Below are 24167 nucleotides of genomic sequence, written 5' to 3' on the forward strand. Positions count from 1 at the left end.
GACATAAAAAGAAAAAAGAAAAAAAAAATAGGAAAAAAAGCAGCATTTAAGCAATCAAAAATTCCCTTAGTTCCAAGGCAGTGCACATCCCTCATGCTCACAGATTCCTCTGGGCATATTTCAGACTGAGTGGCTCTTCCTTTTCTGCTTCCTTGCACAACATTTGTGGGTAGTCACTTAACAGAGCTCGGATGAATCATGCTGGAATGCTTATGAACATCCCTTTTCCTCTTGGTTTTTTATGGGATAAGCCTCTCTTTACTGGGATGTTGCAATTACCTGAGGCCAGCAGCCATCTGTGGATCCAGACCTCAAAGTGCAGCACTTGTCCATCACATTTTCCCCTGCACATGCTCCACCTCAGATGGGGTAAGGACAACACAAGACCCCAGCAGCTGGTGTTCAGTTGATGTGAAATGTTCTTATTTCAGGAAATTGAAGGATCTAAATCAGAAAAGAAAACGGTGAATGTTTAATTTGTAAATTGTTTTTCTCATTTTCATTTGTAAACTATTTTTCTCATTGGCCCAAATTGAGGGGAGCTGACACTGTGTGACCACAGGTCAGGTAAAATTGAAGGGAGGTGCTCCCCTTCTTTTGGCTTTATTGTCTGTCCTAAAGAGGTTCCAAATGGCTGCTGCAACTAGACCTGTTTTCTTGTATTTTCTTAATTACAACTCTCTCTGCATTATCTAAATATACATACTTTCTAATTCTTAGAAACCAGCTCACCTTGGAGTCCAATCTTTAGCTCTGTCCCCCACGAAATGGATGTTTGTAACAACAACAGATATGATGCTGTGTGGTGGCTTTAATCCCTTTTCTTTTGATGGCTGGACTAAAACAAGAGAGCTCCTCTCCACTGTGAATTGAAAAAGAAAATCAGTGTGAAATTTCATCATCTCTTTATTAACCTCTGATAACCAACTGAAAGTGCTTCAGTGGTGTGCTACTAGAGCTGCCTGCAAAAGCATTAATGAGTCTATGATTTAAAAAAGGCTTTTTGAAAGGAGGATCTTAAAAAAAATTCATTTACAGCAGAGCAACCCTAATTGGTACAAGTTACAGACTGATTTTACAGAAGGATGCTGAGTTACCCATTTCAGCTTGCTAAAGCAATGTACTTCCAAAGCAACATTGCACCTCATTCTGGAAGATTCTTTAATTAATTTGAATGCTGAAGCACTGCAAAAACAAAAAACTTGTTATGCAACATTTGGTTTCACTGAGCCATCCAAGAGCATAATTTTTACCAGTTTCTCTATGTTCCCTTTGTGTTTAATTCTGTTACTTGTATGAGGCTGCAGATGTCTGTGCCTTTTCCCCACAGCTAAGACTGTTCTCTCATATAATGTAATGGCTACAATATAAGCCCCAGATCCAGGACAATTCACTTGTTATGGGAGGTTAATAATTTTTCCTTCCTACATTTTTATGGAACATTTACTTTCAAACACATCCTAGTGACTGAGGTGTTAATTCAAAACAGGCCTTTGAACAGCTAGTAAGAAAATGAGAAGGGAAATCCAATTTCAGAAAATGTGTAAAACTGTGAAGAGGGGGGAAAAATACAATTTTTAGAGAATTGTCTGCAGATAACTTTGAAATTCACCTCCCGGACACGTGGTGATGCTGGACAGAAGGGAGCCTCACTGCTGTGCTAATGAAAAACTGGGCAGCCAAACCCCGGGGATTTGGGAGGAGCAGAGCTGCAGGTCAGGGCTGGGCTGCTCCTGGTCCATCTCACTGGTTTTGTTGCCTTTTTCCCAACCTGGAAATGAAACTTGAGATGATTTTAGTAAGGAGGTAATAGAAAAAGAAGATCTTTATTTGAAGGCCTTCAGGGCCAGTTATGGGAAGTTGTCCACAAAAGCTCACCCCCACAGGGGTAAAGTACATTTTATAGGTTTTAGGAAATTAGCATAATTGATAAGGAGCACCAATTAGGAGGACAAGTGGAGATGCAATTCCCCCCAGGTCAAGCCCCTTCTCTGGAGCCCCCCTTGGCACTGGCTGGGCTCTGTCCATGACATGGATCTCCAAGAGTTCTCAGCCTTGGTTCCCATCAAGAACCCAGGCAGCCGTGGGGCCTGGAGCTCTAGAATTTTTTGTCTTTCTGCCTCAGGAAAAGTGCTGGGAAAATGAGCCACTAATGCAATAGACTACAGAGTTACAAATATGTGTGAAGATTACAGTGAAAATAAAAGAAAAGTATAAAAGCTTGGAGCTCTGGAATTTTTTGTCTTTCTGCCTCAGGAGAGGCCATGGAAAAGCGCTGGGAAAATGAACCACTAATGCAATAGGTGACAGAGTTACAAATATATGTGTTAGGAATACAGAGAATATAAAATAAAAAAAGGAAAAAAAACCAAACAGCATCAGTTTCAGGCGAGCTCTCCTGCAAAGGGCCCTGGAGAGCTCCCAACCCCACCCCAGCTCCTGAGCCCCTTCCCCAGGGAGGATGTTCCTTCTCACAGAACCAACCTGCCCTGCTGGTGCCACCAGAAATAACAAAATCCTCCTTTGTTTAGCACATTTCATGGGTAAATTAATAAAGAAATGTTGGATCCTGGGGGAAAGGGGGAATTTTTAAGGTCTGCACTCCAGTATATGAAATTTCTCAACTTTGTCTGCTGGTCCCAAACTTTACTCCACTCTTTTCCACTGTTTTTAAGGCAAAGATACTGCTGGTGTGGTACTGATTCTGCACCCTTTGCTGAGCAGTCAGGCTCTAGAAGGACACATTCTTTCCACTCAATGCCATGGCTGGCATTTGGGAATAGATGTTTATTCAGAGTGAACCGAAGAAAGAAAGAAAGAAAGAAATAATCAGTTTATCAGCAGCCAACAAAGCACCCATACTGTGATGATTAATATGCATTTGAGTGGAGAACTGCTCTTTTTGCCATTAAAACTTGTATTACTTAAATCACATCTTTCATCAAAGTCTTCTAATTGCACTACAGTTTGTGATCATTTAATTATCTGTGTTTTCTTTTTGAGATGGTATCTCTAAAATGTACCGTATATATCAGAGTACTGCTCCACTTTTAAGTGTAACTTGGCCAAATTAATTTCTGCTAGAGAAAAAAAAAAAAAAAAACATTTCAAAAGCATTTTCTTCTTGTCCACTTTGGGCTGAAGCAAGTTAAAAATGCAGAACACTCTCAGCCCTTCATTTGAAGAGGTAGACATCACAATTATAAATTCCTGCTGCAGTTTAAGGTTCACAGGACAAACTCACAATAGCTTCATTACAAATTCCCTGTGATCTCTTCATACATTTTAAGCACCTGGAATATTTGCATTTCTGATTTTCCTGGTGCAGCCTTAACAAGAGAGAGATATTCTCACTCACTGTGAACTGGATGAGGCTCTGAACAGAAGATTTTTTGTTGATTCTGAGTGTAACTGAAGAGAAAGAAGGAAAAAGAGATCAAAGAGAAAGATAAAGCCATTACACTGTGACTTCTATCTTATTTCAACTCACCTTTTGAGGGATCACTTCTACATAAAGTAAATGAAATTATTTTTTAAAAGTTCTTTTTCCTGCTCCAGGATTTGGGGGTTCTGCCAGGTCTGCTTTGCAAGAAAAATAAATGAAAAACTCTCCAGCTGAGTGTCTATACACTCTAATGTAGTAAAGATTTGTTTAGGATCATTCAGAGGAATAGACAATTGCTGCTTTATTAAATGGAGTAGAGATTTTCACTAAAGAAAATCTAAACCTGCTGGGAAATCAAGTTTTACAAATATGGCCCTTTGTCCAATTAACATGTGATATAATTCTTTCCATGGGATCATTGCAATATATTATGCGTGTACATAAAAAACTGCAAGACACACAGGAACAGTACATTGTTATAAAGTGGTTCAATGAAAAATATCTCAGAATTACGTTAGTTACAACAATTTTCTTCTTATCTGTGATTTTTTTTGGTATATTCAATGCATTTTAACAGTATTTGGTGTCACATTTGGCTGGAGATCCACTGATTTGTCTGATTAGAGCACATAATGAATGTGTGAGAAATATATATTTATATAACTTCATAATGTAATACAAATGCAATTTATATGAAGATAATAGATTTTCTTCACACGGGTAGGTATAAAATACATATAAATATGAAGTATTCTTCCAGACACTTCAATTTCTCTTACAGCACCATCAGAGCTGGCACTTCTGTAATGACAATATCATTCTTTGAAATATTTTTACAGTGATAAAATAGGATGAGATTTAATAAAGAGGTAATTAACAAGCTGTAATACCTAAACATCCCTGTTTATGTGGGGTAGCAGATTTTTTATATACTCATTTTAGTCAGCTCTGACAGCAAGTCTGTGGCTGATGGTTATGCCAGTCATAATTAAAACTCTTTCCCATTACATTCATTATCACAACAGATGGGATGATTTTGAGAGTAAGAGGTATCAATTTTATATTTAAAAAATTTTACTTGCGCCACTCTATTCATTCTGCTTCCTCCTTTTGTTTTCTTTTCAAAGAAAAGGAAGGATTAACTTAAACACCAAAGCTCTGGTATTAATTACAGAAAGCACAAATTGGATGATTGGAATCTGGAGGCTAAATATGGGAATGGGTCCTAAGCCATGACAATAATACACTGCTGCTAGCTGTATCTACAGATCAGGTTTGCAGTACAAAATCATAAATGTAGAGAATTACTACTAGTCATCCGAGGTAATTAGCAACCAGTCACTTAATTGACTTTTACCAGTGTTCTGAAGCCACTGATACAATCTGGGTGTGGCACCTGATGGAAAAATCAATGTCAGTCTTACCTTACAGCTGCTGAGTGTTCAGGCTGTAATTTCCAAGAAGATAATGTCAACTCCACAAATTAACTGGAAGGTTTTTTTGTTTTGTTTTGGGTTTTTTTTTTTTGGTTTTTTTTTTTGTTTTGTTTTCTTTTTTTGTTTGTTTTTTTCATTTGGAGAAATTACAAACAACCACTGTGGATAAACCAAAACAAAGCCAAGACCAAATAAAGAAAATAAAACACTAATATGGAATAGTGTTCAGTAACGTAAACTATTTGTGTATTTGAACGCCTCTGGAATCCTGAATTTCCTGTGTTCTTGAGCCCAATTCACAGGTTAGAATTAAGAATATTCATTGTGCAAGAGCAAAACCACTCAGCATCTTGTACTTTATCATATTTTCATGTAAATGAGAAACATTTTATTAAGACAGGCACAGTTCCTCAGAAGGAACAGGTGGGAAGCCAACCATGTTTTCCTTTTAGATCCATGGAAAACAATTTTGCTTAATTACACAATTATCCCAACCAACATTTTTTTCCCTGCCTGAAGAGGAGCACAGAAATGCACGAGCTAACAAAGTGATGAGATGAATGGTTCATTTGCTCAGCATCTTATTTTATTGGAATGGCCAGTCCTTGGTGTTCTGGGCAGAGGTACAAAACACACTGCAGCACACAGGTGCTGAACAATTTTTCCCTTGGAAAGGTTTCCTCCTTTCCCTCATCCTCTGTGTTCTCTCCAGAACTGCCATTTCAAACAGCTGCTGGCTCCGTGCCTGTAGCTGGGAGCAATTCATCACTTCAAAAAGCCAGCTCAGCACTCTTGAGCCATCTGAACTATTTCCACCATCCCACATTATATTTGAGAATGTAATTGGGGGGGAAGAGAGGACTTCAACTCTCATTGCTGTTATTGCTGCTCCAGGACAGAGCAAAGAGTATTTCTATATTCTATTCTATTCTATTCTATTCTATTCTATTCTATTCTATTCTATTCTATTCTTCCTTTTTAATCTATATTTCATTCCTATTCCATTCTTATTGTCTTATTCTATTTAATCCTCTTCAATCCTTTATTTAGTTTTACACTCTTTAAGATAAACTTTGACACGTGTCCTAACTCACACATGTTTGAATCCAAGAGAGGTTGGAGAATGCCTGTCTTAACTGAGTAAGTGGTTGAGGGAAGGGTGGTTTGTTTAAAATGGATGGAGAAAAAGGATATTCTTTGCTGAAAGTGTAGGACTCCTGTTTTCAGTTTAATTTTCTCAACATATATTAATTTCTGTTACTGTTATTTACACACAAGCATAGGTTAGTCCTTAAATACTTACTAGACAGTAGGAATGAAACACAGAGACCTCCAGGAGAAAAAAAAAAACACCCTGATTCAGAAGGAAGTTGGTGAATTTGCACTTTCTGAAAGTTCCTAATGGAGCAGAGCTCCTGTGCTAAGAAAAATTTCATTTTGAAACCAACCAAAATGAGTGTTACCCTTGCTGCTGACATTTTTAATCCTTTTCATCTGCTTCTGTGGATGAAAATTGGAAGTAGGTCATGCTGCAGCATTACCTGTTACAGATTCTCTACCACAGATGGAAAAGGAAGCCTGGCTCAGCAATTCAATAAAGTTAATCAAAACCAGATAATCATAAGATATGAGCCTTTCTCCAAAGGAAAATTAATGCTGAAGTCACAGGAGCAACAAATGGGAGAAAAATTCTAACAGAGAAGTTGATACAACTCCAAAAAGCTCCAGATGTTCATTTGCAGGTAAAAACTTGTAATTAAACTTTCCAGACACTGCATTTCCAGAGATTAGAACACTGAACTTTACATATGAAGCACTGATGAATATGAAACCAAACAAAATGATTCCAGTCAGATGGGAACAGGCTGATTCCAGACATCTGTAGTCTGGGTATTTACAATCAGCCCTTACAGTCACTTTTACAAGGCTGTCCTTGAGAAAATGGAGCAGTACAACATTAATCAACATTTCACCTGAGGCTGTGGGCTCGGGACACAAAGAAATTGCTCTGAAACTCCAATCATCCTTCAAAAATGTGCTGGATCAAAACGTTTCAGTTGTTCTGGGCACTCACTTTTTTATATTTAGTAATCCAGTTTGGACTAAACTCAGAAAAATCTGGGGTAAATCAGTGCCACTATGTGAATTCCAATATTTATTTTTTAAAAATAAGTCTAGACATCTAAAAACTCACACATATGTGTGAACATTTATCACATAGGCACGGTGCTGGCATTCACATGGCAGGGTGTGAGAAATGCCATCACAAAATGCTCCAGAGAAAAGAGATCAGCAATAAATGATCCCTCACCTGGCTCATCAGTTTACTCTAACATTTTCTATGATGGAATTCTTTACAGATTTACAGCAACTCCATGACTTCTCAAATCTTTATCCCCAGCCTTTCCACACATAACGGATTCCAAAGCAACACTTCACTGAGAAATCTTTTAACTTCTCCTTTAATTTCACTGCTGAATTCTCTGCAAGAAGATGCCTGGGCTTGTGTGTATTTTGCATAATGTAAACACCTGCATTTAGGAGGGCTGCAAGAAGAAGTTAATTATATCATAAGGGTTGCAGGGTCTTCCTTTGGATTTTCTCTGAGAAGCAAAGCCAAGTCCCACTTGCAGCCTGTCAGCTTTCCTTTGAATTGCCACAATAATTAATATTCTTTTCATCTAAAAGTCTGCCACCAAAATGGGACAGGTGGTTTCAAGAGCTGCTAAAAGCTGCTAAATATCTCTGGCAGCAGTGCTACAATGTCACTACAGTGATGGCCTTTTCCCCCCAAAAATAGTCACAAATTTAGTTTAGGTGCTTTAAAGGCATTTCTGCTGTTTTTTCTACACATTCATGTGTGGAAGTGTGGGTTTATACACAGATATAGATGTGAAAGGAACAGAGGTGATTGCTGAATGTAAAGAAACAAAGGAGAAGATGACTCAATATTCCAAGAACACCTAAATTTCCAGCTCACTGCTCATCCCAGAGTGCAGACAGCTCTGAACTTGCAGGCTAGAAAATGTCAAAAAATGCATCACTGTTCAGCAAAATCCAACAGATAAATAAATAAAAAAAGCCTATGGAATGCTAGAAGCTCACACAAGTTCTGAAATCAAATTTCAAAGTGGAACCAAGCCTTCCCTGTGCACACAGAAGTTCAATTAGCCACAAACTACTCCCAAAGTTTTCTGTTAATATAAGCAAAGCTGCTGTGCCACCTGGTGAACATTTTCATATGCAAGAGTCTCTCTTGCTGTATTTCTCAATATAAAAGGTTAATTCAAGTGCTCTTGGCAACTTTTGTTGGTGCCTGCATTAAGATGTGTGAATAGTTGCAATCAGTAATGAGAGAGAGACTCCACTTCTGCCACCACAGAGGACTGGGCTTTTGTCAGCACATAACTAATGTGCTCGTTATTCCTCAGCAATACATGTTTTAATTTTGGAGAAAATGAAGCAGCACTATTTGTGGCATATAGGGGAAAAAAATGTACAGGGATTTGAGTAAAATATCATCACTGTGTTTGCAGCTCATGAACGGATCAATCTTGATCGATGGCAAAATTGGAATTAGATGATCAGGCTTGATCATCTAAAATGTGTTCTCTTTCAGTATTTTTTCATTGGGCACTAAATAATTCTTGGCCCATAAGCTGCATGGATCAATCCATTAAAATTATTTAATAACAGTGTGGTATTAAACGCTCTCCAAAGTGTTAAATCAATGCTATCAGACACAAACCACACATGATGGGTTATGCTCAGCACTTTGAATCAAATATCCAGAATAAAGCCTCTGTTAGATATCTGAAATATGTTCTGGAAATGCATAGTGACAGCACTCCAAAGTTGTTCTTTTAGCCCATCCCTTTGCCAGCTGACCCCATATTTATGAACATGATCACCAAAAGTCATTAATTCAATCAGATTCATGAAAAAATTACCCCAAATTTAGACAGGGCATAGACCTGACCTAATGTCCACTGTGCTACTCCAAAAGAGAGGAAAAATACAGGAGTTTTGATTATCTCTCTGATAATCTTATCCTACACTGCTCAGTGGCTCTTTGCTATGTGTCCAGATTTTTACCTAATAGAAAACACATCTTTAATTTGAAGAAAATCTGGATTCAGATCAAATCTTGATTCGCATTTCATGCTCTAGAAAGTTCACCTTCCCAGAAGACTGTAGAAAATATCTTCAGAATTTTAGAGACGGTCGACACTTAAAGCATGTCTTGGCTCAATATCTATATGGTTTTTCAGTCTCTTAAATTGTTCTGCTGCCTTGAATTCAGTGGAAGGAAAGTAATTTTCTCTGTATATTTTCCCACCAGTTTTTGATGATTCAGCCAGCACAACAACCCTCCTTTTAGCATTAGTTAATTTATATTTTCTCTTGACTTCAATATAATTTGTAGTGTTGGACCTGGTCCTATTTATTTATTATTTTCATACTGGAGGTCTATAACTTCTCCATGAGAATAAAACTAAATTAACCCCTCTATACAGAGGTCTAAATCATCTGGCAGGATATTTTGTTTTCTAACAGAAAATAGCATCATTTTTGAACAACTAAATGAACTCTTGGAATAATCCAGAAATACATTTTCTGCAGGACTTTCCTTAGGTGAACAACAGTGAGTCATATTTTTCGACTTCGCTCCCATTTTTCGTCTAGTAACCAAATAATATTTATTCATAAGAACATAAATCTTTTGGGGTATAGATGGAATGATTTCATCAGATGGCAGGTGTGCCATTGGCCATTGTACTCTTATTAAAGGCTTGGTATCTAAGGCCTCAGCCCTTTGGAGAAAGTTAATTAAAGTTCAAAACTTTGTGACAGAAAGAAAGGACATGTTTTCCTTTCCTAAAAAAAAGTTGAAGTTCCTGGATGAAAAATTTACCTTCTATTAAAATAAGAAATGAAACTGAAGGCCTCACTTGGATGATATATAGGAATTTTCTGCTTTTCTTTCTGTTTCCTCATCAGAAACTTCTCTTTTCTCCTCAGCTGCCCAGTGTTCCTCAAAATGGAAGCATCTCCAGTTTGTCTTGGATTATATTTACAAAACCAATCAGAAAGCTCCAAAGCACTCCCAGGTCTTTGTGGCATCTCTCAATCCATTTTGCTTAATTTGACATGAAACACATCCTTCATAGTATCAAGGGCAGATTGTTCTGCCTAAAAGAGTCTCATTGACCAGATACCAGTTTGGCACCACTCACACCATTTCTAGGCACTGATTTTCCATAAATCTGGGATTCTGACCACTCACCAGGCACAGCCTAGCTGCTCTCACAGAGAATTTTGGGTGGAAAACCAGAGTGGGACTTAGGGAGATGTCCCTGGTGTGCTCCCTTTAGAGGATGTAAATGATTTCTCACACACCCCACACCCTCCAGGATTTCCTAAATCCCAAATCTTGAGCTAAAAGGCATCATCTTAAGCCTGCCATGAATTTGGGCCCTGCCAGACATCCCATTCTTCCCTTTTCTTAGAAAACACTTGCATACCAACCCTTTTTATTTACCTTCCTGCCCCTCCTTATTTAAAAATGTCACCAGCCCAGGTGTGACATCAATGTTTTTCTTCTGCTCAGTTGCATTCTCTCTTCACCTCAGGCCCAGATATTTGCTTTTGTTCCAGAGTTGTTTCTATGAGCTGGCTGCTACTGACAACAGCTTTTCTGTTAATACTGAAAAGTGGAGAATTAGTTGTTTGACTGACTGAGCTTCTATGTTTAGAAATCAATATTAAATTGCTGCTTCCATCAATTCGAGCTCCTAAAATACAGACATATTCATAAACTCGTAATGTAGAAAAACTGCTGGGAAAAGGTGAGAAATAGAGCTTAAAAATAACAGTTTATTGCTTCAATTACAGTGCATTCACAAAAGAGTTACCTGAACTCAGTGCTAATATCAGATTCTGTGCCAGAGTCTCAGGGATATCAGAAGAAATACATCTCACTTTTTGGTTCTTTTCTCCTTTTCTCTGTGTTTACAGTCATTACAAATGAATAGCATCCTTTCTATACACAGTATTTATCCAAAAAAAAATTGAAATATGGAAACCTCTGTCATGAACTCACTGGAAATGTGACTTACCCACCATGTGCTCACCTAGCACAGGTACAGGATGCAGCAGAACAGGGGGAGGGTTGGCTCTTTTCATGGAAAAGCTTTCTTGGTTTTTAAAGGATTACTGCAAAGCTCAGATTTCTTTTGGAATAAATAAAAAGCGGGGCTGCATTTCTGTCTGCTGTGCATAAAGGAAAACATGTTTATCACATTACAGCACTGAGGCTGGAGATAAGCTCTGCCATTTCCCTACAAGCAAATCCAGACATCTGGGGGAAAACAAGTTGAGCTGTCAGACAGGATACACAGGAGGGCTGAGCAACAACTGTGGCTGCTTCTTTTTCACAACAAGCAGACATGGTTCATTACAGTCAGATCATTATCCTGCTGGAAAACGGGATCCTCCAAGAAGGAAATCATTGTTTATTACAGCTTAGAATTTCTTACAGCTCTCAGGTTTAAACCAGTCCTGGCTCACACTTGAGGGGATTCATCCTGCTGTGGGAAAATGTGAGTGTGCACCTCATTTATGGGAGGGATTCCAGATGACTTTTAAATGCCAGATGAAAAAATAAAAGAGTTTGTTTTTCTTTTGGGGTGATTATAACTCATATTCATCTCTTATATTCTACTCCATGCTAATCTTTAGCTCTGTGAAAGAGATGAGATATTTTGTGAATGAACAGAAGCAAAATTCCTTTGGAACCATCTGAAAATGCAATTTATCAAATTCTTCTGCATTGCCAAGTGCAAACTATTGAAAATGCTTGTCATCTAAGCCCTGGATAGAATTCCCCTGTCTGTCTCCCCTGATTCAGAGATTTAGAACCAGGCTTTTAGTTAATGCTCATGCAAAAGGCTGCACTGTAAAGTATTTCAGTGATGAGTGTGACAGTTAAGAGGTTTATTATTTTTAGCACACTCAGATTTGTAGTGAAATTTCCCCAGGTTTCATGGAAGAAAATGTGCCCTCCCATTCCTGCACAGGCAAGCTCCAGCCTGTAATTTTCAGGTGGCAAAAAAGTACAACAGTTTTTTAAGAATATAAAGGATAAACAGGCACACACTCATGCATTCCTTACGTGAATTATGAGAAATAATACATATTTTCATTATCTACATAGTACAGGCATTTTTAGCTGTGTTTCTGGGAATTAGCATTGTCTTACAAGTAAATAAAGAGAATATCTGAAGGAATTTGGTGCCAAACTGTTGGACAGAGTAATTCCAGTCCGGAAACATCAGCAACCTGCTAAACTCCAGAAAGATGTCAGAGCAGGAGGGTGTGATGGGTACTGGACATTTCTCCTGCAGAGATGAAATTCATCACAAAAAATGTCCAGAACCCAAAAATTAACCTCAGCTTGGCCTCTTAGATTTGCAGAATTCTCTCCTCTAGCTCTGGCAGGAATACTAATTACTGCCTCAGACTACACAGCTAAATTTTAGGTTACTAAAACTAGATTTAAATGGTCCCCTTTTAAATGAAGGCTTTGCATAAAAGAACAGAGCCAATACTGAAAACAAGGTGAGTGCCATTACTGCCAAAAATTTACAAGTAGCAGGTATACAATTTCCCATTTTTATAGCCTCATCTGTATAAGCATTTTTATAGCCACTTCCATAAAAATGTCTAAAAGTGCTCTATAAATATTAATGAATTAACCTCCCCTGTGTCCCCATATGGTGGGTATTTATTTTTACATTGTAGAATTGGAGAAACAATTGCAATAAAACCAAGCTCTGTACACAAGTCCAGCTCCCCGCTCTTTTAGACAATAAATAATAAATAAATAGAATAAATAATATAAATAGAATAATTAATCCTGGAAATAAAAAGAATAAATAATCCTGGATCCTTGATAGTAAACTCAAGGATGAATTTTCTACCCTGCCATATGCAGCCCATGGCTGCAGAGCAATGGGATTTCCAAAAATCTTGTGTTCTGTCCCAGCAAAACTCTCAAAATCAAACATCTCTAAAAATGTACATGCCTGGAGTAAACAGGATGGATATTTTAGTGCTACACTCCCAGCTGAAAGTATTCTTGCAGATCTTGAAATTTTTCTGCAAGATGATATTTTAAAGTGTCAATTTTAATGTTTTATGGGTGGACACATAAGAGGCTGTCATCCAAGAATCCAAATTCACTGCTGAAAAGAGAGAAATAACTAAAGAAATATAAGTCCATAATAAGTTAAAAACCCATGTGAGGCTCTTGTACAGATTGTGTTTAAAAAAATCATTTAAACAAAACTCTGACAAAAATAATAAAACCAGCTCAAATTTCAGAACTATTCTGCTCAAATAAAAGAGTGTGCAAGAATTTGTACAAATCATTCCATGGAAATACTTTTTCCTAAATGTTCTTTGAAAAGACAATTTCTGAGTCTTAGGACATGGTTTGGAAAAACCCTTCTACATTACTACTATTCATTTAATTTCCTTTTTCCTCCTCCTTTTTATTTTCCCAACTATGTCACTGTGTTTCTCTTGCACTGCACCAATACAAACCCAGAGTGGCCAAGACACCAAGTGCCATTGAAAATAAACATATTTTATGGCTCCAACACACATTTGCCTTAAGAAATTAATTAATAACTTAACTGACCAATCAATCCCTGTGCTCCTCGTGGATTTTTCCCATTATCCCTTAAGAAGGGATCCATTTGTGGAAACCCACAGCAGCTAAATATCCCTGTTTTTCTAAAAGCAATAACTGATTCACTGGGAGTCTGTACAACTCCAGTACCAAACTTTCATTTCAACTTTATAATGAACTGCATGATCTTGATATACAGAGAGGAATTTCCATTAAATTTATGTTTCACCAGAAACCTTCTCAAGAACATATTTTTTTTCTTTTAATATCTGAGGGAATTTCTGACAGAATTGTTCCCAGTGACAGAGGCAGTGAATTAACATTTCAGAGCACACTTTGATATACATTGACTTAAAACCATCTTATTTTGATCTATGTTCAAAGTCTCCAAAACCAAAGTTGTTGAAAGAAGTAAAATGTATTAACTGCTTCCAAACCAAATCACACTTTGGGACATGCATTGGTGGGACACTGGCAAGCAGCTCTTTGAGTGGCTCTGAAGAAAAGACACAGCATAATTTGAATAAAATAAGGAATCAACCAAAGAGAATGCATTGAGCAATGAATAAAATTTGGCTTAGAACTGCAGTGAGCTTTCTTTTTTAACTAAAAACCAAGCTGTGTTAAACAACAAGAATGGATCCAAATCAGTTTTTCTGCAGCTACATCTGAATTCAATGATGTCATCAGTTATTCATGGAGATGAAGCATTATTAATAAATAATAAATGAGGCATTGTGCACATAAGTGTGAAGTCAATGTGTGATGTGTGAGATCACACATTAAGTGCGATTTCTCTTCAGCTTTTTGTCAATTCAAAATAACCTAAGTACAAACTTTAGAGGGTAGAATTGTCAATTTTTGACAAATCTTGAGCTAATTTCAGTAGAATCTATTTTTAGCAGGAAAAAAAATAAACAGTTCCGTTGCCAGTTAAACACAAAACAAAAATCAGATAAATCCTATCTGCACAGGGAAATCCATGCATTCCACTGAGTCAGAGAAAAAGATTTTGCTGACTACAGCAGAGGGAAAATTGGGTAATTAGGCCAAATCCTATAGTGCTTATTTAGGATTTAAGCTTATGAGAACAGTCTGTGAGTGATTATTATTATAATGACATGACAAAACCTATTATTTTCCTAAGTATTCTGTAAATGTATAGGAAGAAACAGCCTGTGAATGATTCTCTGCTGCAAACCTGAAATATGTGGGAGGAAGATGCCACACCTTCACAAAAACCACACATCCCATTAGTGGCAGGAACAACACAAAGAACTTTCCTTCCTTCCTGAGGACACAGGCACCAAATTCAGAAGAGTTTTGTGCCTGCCAGTGATGCCAGTGAGCCCTGGAAGGGAATTTGGGTGCCTTGGTGCCTTTCCATTACTCAACTCTGAAGTAAATTCCTTGTCTGTCCCACTATGATGGGGCACAAAATTATCCTCATCCCAACACTTTTTCACTGAAACATTTTGACACCACACAAAGCCCTTTCACTCCAGGGAAATACTGGGTTTTTCTACCTCCCACAAAATACAGGTGGATTCCTCTGTTCTGCTGCACTCTTAATTCTTTGGGATTATGTAAGGAACAAGTTCTCATTAGACAAGTGTGAGCACAGAGAGATCAAAGCCCTGCTCTCAGCTGTGTTAAGGCCCCTTTATACCAATGTAAAGGGACTTTAAAGGCTCAAGGTCTCACACTAAGTGGATTCAAGGACACATTTTTTACCATTTTGCCATGAAATTCTGCTATTGTGTGACTCGTGGGCTGCCTCTTTTCAGGCAAATTAAGTTTTTTAAGAGAGAAGACATCCCACCTTGCTCTCTAAGTATAAAAGGAGAATTTATAAATTTGCTCATGGAGGATGTTGCTCCTTCAGCAGAGTGGATCCATTACACGGTTTCATTTTCCCCAAAGCAGGAAGAATGTGCTGTGTCACCGTTATCCCCAGCAGCTGCAACCACAAAAAGAGCAAAAGTAACTCTCACTGTCTGTCTCAGAGAAATATAATTATAATTTGAGCAACTTAAGAGTTCCTTGCTGCTAGTTTTTAGAGGCAAGCACAAGAAATTTCTAAAACATGGAAAATTCCAACTAAGCATATTCATATTTGGTGTATATGGAGAGAAACAGATTACACTTACACAAGAAAAAAATCCTTATCACATAAATATGATGCTTACATAGGAATAAACTATTTCAGTGATAATCTAACTGCAAAAGTTAAATGAGAAAAAAATTGAACTTTTACTGTAGCATTTTTCCACATCAGGCTCAAAGTGCTTTACAGAGAACACAAATATCATTGTCAAGCTGACAAAATGAGATACAGAGGGGAAAACTGAGCCTCAGTTTCAGGCTGCCTTTAGAATATTTGGGGGTTTGCTGTTTTTTGAGAAAGGCAAATCTAGGGGAGAGAGAAGGCTGAGTCCCTCTCATATCTAAACACAATTTGTCTGTATTTGTGGAGCACCATGAGCAAATTGAAAAGCAAATGAGAACGCTCCATATTTTTCAGAAATTACAATAAGAATCAGAAAAAACATTTCCCAGTGTGAGATGAAGGGGTCATTATGTCATTATATAATATTATATTATCATAATAAGCATTAATTTTAAAGTTCTGGAGTAAATGAGGGCTGGATTTGTGTCATGGAATTTGAAGGGCTGATTCAAATATTGAACAAAGTTTATTTTTTATTAATCCCCAATGTTTTCTTGAAGATCAATTTCATACTTTTAGAATGTCACTTGATGAATTCCATACAAGATCATTTTTGTAATAATAAATGAAATCGTGACATAAAAATTTGCCTAATATTGTCTATGAAAGGGAAAGCAAACACTTAGGAAATTCCTTTTGTCACTGTTCACAGTAGCAAATTAAAAGAAATTTCTTTTAAAAAGATATTGTGTGGAGAGGTTGAAAGAGTTCTATCTTCATCTACAGACAGATGTTTTACTTTGAGTGGATTTGCTGTTTGAATAAAGGCCAGGATTGCTCTGGTATCTTAAAATTTCTTAATTCTCACATATTACGTCAAGCCTGCAACAATCAGACTGAAACCCAGACAATGGGCTCCACACAGAGAGATATCCTTTTCTTCCTGGCATGGATAGTGCCTGGAAAATCTCTTCTTTAAAAAAAAAAAATCTATGAAAAATCAAGATTATCATCTAGACAAGAGAGAGACTCTCAAATCTGCTTTAACCCATTTGCTTTGCATAGCCTTAAAGGCACAGCCCCCAGCAAAGCAGGTGTGGTGCTGTGGAATTCTGTTTTAAAGACAATAAGGAAATTCAAAGAGGTTACACAAAGCAATAAGTGAATCAATACTAAGGTGTGGGTTGAACCTGGTGGTGCCCACTTCAATGAGCTGCTGCTGTGTCCTGCTGCCAGAGGACAGGGTTGTGTGGGATTTTGGGCAGGATTTGTTCCTGGGAAGGTGGGGAGGAGCTGGAAAGGAATTCCCAGAGCAGCTGTGGCTGGCCCTGGATCCCTGGCAGTGCCCAAGGCCAGGATGGACATTGGGGCTGGGAGCAGCCTGGGACAGTGGGAGGTGCCACCATGGCAGAGGGTGGAATGGGGTGAGATTTAAGATGCCTTCCAGCCCAAACCACTGGGATTTTGTGATTAAGACACATCACACACCCAAGTGCTCGCTCAGCTCCAGCCCCATTTAATCACCCAAGCCTTAAAACATGACCCTCAACCTCCCCCATTCCTGCTCATCACCCAGAACTCAATCACGTTTGGTTCGGAAGGATTTTTAATCACAAATTAAACACCAGTTTGGTGCCTGGCCTTCATGAAAAACTTCATTTTCTTCAGGACTCAGCCTGCTGGTGGCTGCCAGGCCCATCCCTCTGCTGCCCTGGCGCTGCCGGCGCTCCTCCCGCTCCCTTGCCGTCCTGCAGGAAGGGACAGCAGGCCTGATTAAGTCACTTAATGCTAACAAGCCCTGTCATGTTAATCAGCATCCAGAGGCTGCTGTCTGAAGGTCTCAGACACGTTTTCCATGCAGCCATGGAGCTCAAGGAGGGGAGGCACTCCGAGGTCACCCGCTCCCTTCCCATGCCCAAAGGAAGGGCTGCTTGAACCTCATCCATGCTGACAGACACTTGCTGCCCCTCCACCATGCTCTGACCTTCTGCTGGTGGCTTTACAAGCACCCTGAGCAAGCTGGTGCATTGTCTTTCTGCCCTTTCCCTCCAGGTTTAATCCAAATCTTCCTGTCTGCAACCTTAAACCCTTCACACCCTGTCTATCCAAATAGATTTTTATGCTCCTCTCTCCTCCCTGCCTGTTTCACACACTTGAGAAATCTTGCAATGCCTCCCTTGACTGGAAGCAAACAAACAAAATGTAAAATAGAAAATAATTTCCAGTGTCTGGTACTCTTCCTTCTCCACGCTGCACTACCTGATCGATTCATCTGTCTGGAAATGAAGAGCTCAAAGCTGGGCACGGTCTGAGCAGAACAAGGACTTTGGCCACAAATCTGTCTGTGCTCATCTTCAGCTTCTCCCAAACGAGGTTATGACATTCTGAGGACACCGTGCTGGCCCCTTCTTGCACACATTTTAACACAGCTGTCTGGATTTTTTCTGCCCCACACTGGGTAATTTCCATCCTGCAGAGGCTCTGACAGAGCTGAGGTGTTTTCCACACTGCATTTGTTCTTCCCAGCCACCCCTGCCTTGCTCAGTGGTGTTTTTTTATGTTTGGGTAGGATCAGTCTTTATTCTTATCCACTCATCCAGTGTAATTTCCTAATCAATGTTTCTTCAGTATTTTTTAATGTCTAATATTAACTGCACCAAAAGACACATAACAAAGCTTGTACTCCCCCACAAAGCCTTCTGTTACATAAAGAAATCAGACTGGTCTGAGATGAATCATTATTTTAAAAAAATAAAAAAATCTGCTGGCTCTTGTCTTGTTGGTGTGTTAGAGATACTTCTGAGAAGTGAAATAAAGCCAACTGCTCTGCAAATCAGAGCTCCTGGATTTTGCCTTTCTGAGGAAGACATCAATTTTGCTTTCTCCCAGTTCTCCATCTGCCTCTAACACACACACAGTTCTGATATTTACTGCTCAGTATTAATCCAGGCCATGGCTTCCAGCACAATCACACTCTTAATGACCCCACTCTTAATACAAAATTTCAAGTAGTTCTCAATCAGAGCAACCTCTAAAAATCAGTATTTTAGTAATTATTACAGAGGGCAGCAGTATGATAACTTAAAATATGCTTGTTCCAATAAATCCACATGTAAATTAGTTCTTTCAGATAGTAAGAATAATTTCTATATGCATTAAAAATATGTCCTGCAAAGTATACAGGGAAAAGCTCTGGGGTCCTTTTCCTATTAAAGCTGTTTTCTATTTATTTGGTATTCTAAAATACATCAAGGGCACCAGGGAAATGTTTAACTTCTTACAGGATACTTGCATAAACCAAGTTATTTTATATTCACCACAAGCCACAGTACAAAATACTACTCAATCAATTTTTAACAATTGGATCCTTCTTAATCCACAAATTACCTGAAAGTGAGGTTAAGGCCTCAAAACTGATTAGAATATTATTTTTCAAGTAGAGAGAGCATCCCACTGTGTTACTGACCCAGAAGTCATAAAAGTCATGGTGGCAACACCTATGGACTGATCATTGCCAAAAGCTACAATTTTTAAGAAAACAAATGATGTATTCTTCAAAACATGTTTTTCAAGAAATGAACTCAAAGATAATTCACTTACCTGAGTTGGCCACCAATTCTAAAATCTACATTTTTCCTTATTCAAGGACAACCACTGGCTTTATGACCAAAAAATGATGATAAAAAAGACAGTTATGGGTTGCACTGTAAGTGGTTAAACTTCTGCAGAGTGAGGTGAGAATTTTGCCAGCAATTCATTTTTCTTCTAGGAGAACATAAGAGATAACAAGTACCAAAAAACAGGTATTTAACAGAAAGTAGACAAAATGTAGGCAGAAAAATGGGGTCAGTTTCCACTGCTGTCCTAAGGAACAGAGAACATTTACAGAAGGGGTCAATTAGGATCACTCCCCTTAAGGGGTAATTAAGCCTTAACCCAAGGCAGGCACACATAAAATTGGGATTTGTATGGCAGAGTAGTGTGATCTCATAGCAAGATGTTGTAACAGGTGGCGCAAGCAGGGACCTCACTTCACAGAGGGAAAAAAATTTAAAAGACTCTGCAACTTCCACTTTGGAATAAAAAACTTTGTTTCAAAATTACATTATTTTACATTTGGATAACAGTCTTGATTTGTTCTTCCTGTTGCACATTGTACATTAGTGGAAAATTAATAATAATAAAAGTAATAATAATAATAGTAACAACAAAAAACTGTTCAAGTGCATTTTAATGCACTTGAGAAGTTCTTTGTGCTCTTTTATTTGAGAAGAATATTTAAACCTCACCCTCCCCTAAATAATTCCCTCATGACTGGCACAGGACACATTCAACACATCAGGTGATATCAAAACCAGATTTTTAAAACCTCCTACAAAACTGAGAGTCCAGATGGTGAATCCAACCAAACATACAATGAGATGAAAAGCAACTTTTCCCAAAAAGTGGAACACCCCATGGGTTAGGGGTGCCCAAAAAGGGTCAAAACTTGGGAATTTAAACTGGTTTGATCCAGGAGCTTGGTTTGGCTCTCGACACTTGAATCAGTTCCAACTGCCTGACTGTTGAAATGGGTGAGGGTTTGCCTTTTATGCCACACAAAAAAAAAAAAAAAATACAAATGAATAGAATGGCAATGACAACATGGGTTTAATAATATGATAATAGGAATAAGGATTTCAAGCCTATTTGGATTTGAATTTAGATTTTTGTTTGTTTGTTTCATTTTCACCCATGCAGAGGAGAAGGAAATTCACCAAAGCCAGCTGAGCTGGAAACCTCAGGTAAATATTCCTTCACTTTATTGAAAACCTTTGTTTGAGGCAGTATTCAAGGACAGGCAGTGCCCAGATTTGGTGTCACTGCTGATGACACTTCACATTCCTGACTGGTTTTCCTTTGAAACAGACTTTTATTTGCTTCTGACACAGTTTTGAAAAGAAAATGTGCCTCAAGTATGTTGTGAAAGCACGAGGCTGAGAGGCACAGATGTTATTACTTGCTGCCATATGCTGTTAAAGCTTTAATAATATGCATTTATACTAAGTTAAAAATGGTACTTCAGCGCTCTGAATGTCAGCAAAAGAACTGTTCATTCCTTGGTAAAACACACCAACAAATGGAGCAACACTCTGCAAAGTGATGTTGGATTTTTGACTCTGCACAAGTGGATCCTTGAGGACTTTTCTGTAAAGATCAAGCAGATCATTAGGAGTCCCTCTAAACCATTTTATATTGACATTCTTGTTTTCTGAAGCAGCAGCTTTCATTTATGTTCTCGTTTGGTTTATTTGACAAGCCTCCTCTCACACAATTTTCAGATATAAATGCAAGCCACAGGCTAAGGTGGAAACAGAGAACAAATCCAAAGCTTGTTAATATTTCTGAAACCTTTGCCACCATACAAATTGAGACATGACCATTACCTCACCTGCCCTCAGACAAAATCTCCAGTACATGTTCCATTCACGAGCTTTGCTACAGAACACTTTAGTGTTTTTGAACATTCTGCCCAAAAGAACCATTTTGGTAAGGTTTTCAATAAAGCGAAGGAATGTTTACCTGAGGTTTCCAGCTCAGCTGGCTTAGGTGAGCTTTCCTTTCCTCTCCACATGGGCAAATGAAGCAAATAAACAAACAAAAATCTAAATTAAAAATCCAATTGGCTTGAAACCCTTGTCCTTATTATCATATTATCAAACCCATGTTCTTATTGTCATTGTATTCATCTGCCTTTTTTTTTTGTTTGGATTTTTTGGGGTTTTTTTATTTTTGTTTTTGGGGTTTTTTGTGATATAAAAGCCAATTCAACAAGCTAGAGAGTTGAAATCTGGGATAGTTGTCTAAGAGTTGGTCAAGCTGAACCACTATTGTGTGGAATATCCAAATTATTCACAATTCACAGGGAATTGTGCCCAATTCCACAGGGAATTTCAGTCCTAGTGGTGGGAAGTGAATGTGAACAAATTTACTCTTTATCCCATCAGTATTGTGTTTTTTCACTGAGCATTGTTAGGGAACACAAATGAGACCTTCTGAGAAGCCAGCAGTACTTTATATTTGGTTTTTTTGGGGGGTTTTGGTTTTTTGTTTTTTTGTTTGCACAGAAGATGATAGGTCCTATGAGGTTACAAAGTACCACTCCTGGTTTTAATTCAGCTCTCCTTCAGGGTAAAATTCCACTCTCAGCATATGAAAAGTAATAAAAAATCTAATTTTTGAACAAATATTCATATTTGAAATATGCTAGAAACACTTTTCTGTGCTTATTCGGTACATTTCCCTATTTTTGTGGGAGCCTTCAAAACCTCCACAGTCTTTAGCAAAAGTCAAATAATTTAATTGCAAAATAACTCAGTCCCAATCAGTTGAAGCCAAACAACTCAGACAAGCATTTCCACAGTCTCTGAACGAAAGTCAATGAGGACTGAAGACAAACTGCCTCTAACAAAGTGTTTGCTCTGAGGCCCTGATGAAGCAGCTGACGCTTTCCTGTGGAGATTTAGTCCAAAAAAGTCCTGCCAATTTTTTCCAGCAGCCACCAGATTTTGTTTCCTGCCTGTGAGGAGGGCTCCTGCACCTATACCCATGAGCATATGGATGTGTAGGGAAGAGGAGGCGACAGCTCCAGCCAGTAAATGTGAAATCTGCATCATCAACAGCAGAACAGGAACAAAGTTCTGGTAATTAAAACTTTAAAGGCTCTTTCTAACATTCACTCCGAGTCAGTTTTGTCCCCATCGTCCGCCTTTGGAAAGAATTCCTTTTCTTATAATTCACTCTCTGCCTTCTTTATTTGTTTTTATTTAATTTCAAAGTCAGCCGCTCTCCATCCTTTCTGATAATTATGGGCAAACGATGATAATTATGGCTAAAGGATGATAATTATATCTAAAGGATGATAATTATGGCTAAAGCAGGGAGTGGCAGGTGAGGTTTACCCCTCTCTCCCCTGCTTTTCAGGACGAAGGGGAGCTCCCCTTCTCTCCCAGCCCGGGGGCAGCGCTGCCCTTCCCTCCCTCATCGCCAGGCTCAGGGCTCCCTCTCCTGTTCCAACAGATTTTTCACCACTCTGCTTTCAAACAGCTCTGACAGACAAAAAACTGGGATATCTGATGGAATTAAATACTCAGGAAAAAAGTATACCTTTAAATTCCTTTATAGAGTATGGCAATTAATATTAGCTTCTCAAATCATAAAATATCTTTATCACGTCACAAAGCTTTGGTATCAGCTCTGGCCACACGACCAGACTGCCAGTGGGGGTACAAGTAGAAAGACAACCTAAAAAAATCATCTTGGGACAATCATTAGAACTCTTTAAAACAGAAAAGAAAATAACACCATAAATTCGGTGGTTATTCTGCATTTAAAGAGATATTTGGCAATTACAGAGTATATATCATAAACAACAAATATTAAATTTTCTTTTAAGAAGAAATTCCCAGGGATTATTCCATCTATAAGAGAGCCACAGGCAAGGAACTAACATGATCTCAAAAGAAAAATATTTTTTAAAATTTCAGAGCAATAAAACATAGTATACTTAGTTAGCATCAATCTAGAAATATTCAGTGGAAGCCCACTGCTTTCCAATTAAAATATTTGATTTCAAACCAACCAAACACAATTAATTTTATTTTAAAAGAGGATACAGATGAAAAGGAGCAGAAATCACAATTTTTCTTTAGACTAGATTTTTAAAAAATTAAAAATGAACCCCATACAACTAATGAATAAAGGAAAAATAACACTTCAAGCCTTTATCTGTGAGAAGGTAACAGATTAAACTCATCTGTGGTAGGAGGGGGAAAAAAGCAATTTCCAATAAATATTTAGTCAGACAATTCTGGATCTGTGGTGGAAATATAATACCAGATTGAACTAATACATGTAACACTTAAAAGAGAAACTTCACTGTCATCATATAAATCAGCAAGTAAATAAAATAATGAAAACATGAAATATAAAAGAACCATGAACAGCTACAGCAGAAATAATGTGAGCTGACGATCAATGAATTTAATGGAAATCTTTCCAGCGCCATTAATAAAATTCAGAGCTGATTTTTGTGCTGGGAGCTGATGGCAGTTTGAGGTGATACAATCATTTTTGGGCATTAAAGCACAATGATGACAGTGCCTTCTGTCTGTGCTGGGGAGGGGAGGAGGTGCTAAGATTGCCATTAGGGGAAGATGAAATGTTCCACCATCCACATGGGAACGCGGAGCCAATAAAATATTCCTGGCAGTGCCCTTGAGATAACCACCTGTCACATCACCAGAATGTGCTCCTGAGTCATTTTCTGATGTAGCTCCATTCCCAAATCCCTGTTTTCACTGTAACATATTACTTTTTAGTGGCTGGTACTCCATACAGCACACGGATTAATTTCCCCTCCGCCGACGGAATTTTTAATGAAGATAAATTATAATCATGACATTTACATCTCAATGATTTTCACAACTGAAACATTCTCCT

This window comes from Passer domesticus, chromosome 11, assembly GCF_036417665.1.
Source record: "Passer domesticus isolate bPasDom1 chromosome 11, bPasDom1.hap1, whole genome shotgun sequence".
Lineage (NCBI taxonomy): Eukaryota > Metazoa > Chordata > Aves > Passeriformes > Passeridae > Passer > Passer domesticus.